Source organism: Penaeus chinensis, chromosome 33 (genome assembly GCF_019202785.1).
Source record: "Penaeus chinensis breed Huanghai No. 1 chromosome 33, ASM1920278v2, whole genome shotgun sequence".
NCBI lineage: Eukaryota > Metazoa > Arthropoda > Malacostraca > Decapoda > Penaeidae > Penaeus > Penaeus chinensis.
The window spans coordinates 1,117,401-1,118,295 of NC_061851.1; the positions used below are offsets into that span (position 1 = coordinate 1,117,401).

The 895-nt window shown below is 47.6% G+C and overlaps 1 protein-coding gene across 1 annotated transcript in view; it reads right to left on the bottom strand.

The window, feature by feature from the left end:
* Nucleotides 1–679, bottom strand: part of LOC125042948 — a 102,545-nt gene extending 101,866 nt beyond the window's left edge. The window contains exon 1 of the mRNA XM_047638781.1: nt 333–679. The gene's annotated coding sequence lies outside the window, so the exon portion shown is untranslated. The remainder of the gene's footprint in view (nt 1–332) is intronic.
* Nucleotides 680–895: the final 216 nt, after the last annotated feature.

Consider the following 895-nt stretch of genomic DNA (forward strand, 5'->3'; position numbering starts at 1 on the left):
CCCCCCCTCAGACTGCGAGCAAGAGAATAGAAGCCCTCATTATTCTCCCCCAAAGTTACTGTTAAAGCCCGTGTGAGGCGCCAGTTACATTATTCAAGCACTGGTATCTTTTATCTCTGCTGCGTTCTACATGCAAGCAGGAATGTCCAACGATGATGCGATAGAAAGCTGCGCCCCCTTTTAATATCGAGGACTTGCGAGAGGCGTCCCTGAAAATTCCGCTGAAAATACCTAAAGTTAATTAGCGGCTCATGTGAATAATCCATTCATTTCGTGTTTGTGACGATGCGAGCAAAAATTATCCTTTCCTGGTGCGTATAATGTAGACTTACCTTCTCTAATAGCCGGTGCGGGCAAAAACGTAACACCGCTCGTTGGTATGAGTTAGTGTTAACGAAGTCTAGTCACTCTATCACCGAAAAAAATCGAATTCTTTGAATCACTGTTATCGTTTCATTTTGAATTCAAATCGTCACCCGCTTCATGGCGGTACCACCTGTTATCATGCTTTTGCTAAACACGTAATAACATGACCAAAACGTTGAACACATATTCACGGTTTTAACTATCACATAATTCACAGCACTGTTTTCACTATACACACATTAAACCAGCTGATCACCGGAAAGCCGCGCCGGACGCTCAACACGTGGTACCACTGGCACTGGTTAGCGCACACTGTCACGTTGACCTCCGTGACTGAGCTGAGTGCCCCCTTCACCCCCCCCCCCCCCCCCCTCCGTCCGTCTCCCCCTCTCTTTCGTGAACCTCGGTCTGGTCTAGGTATTCACCATTCTCTCTCTCTCTCTCTCTCTCTCTCGCTGTCTCACTCACTCACCCACCCACTCACTCACTCACTCACTCACTCACTCACTCACTCACTCACTCACTTACT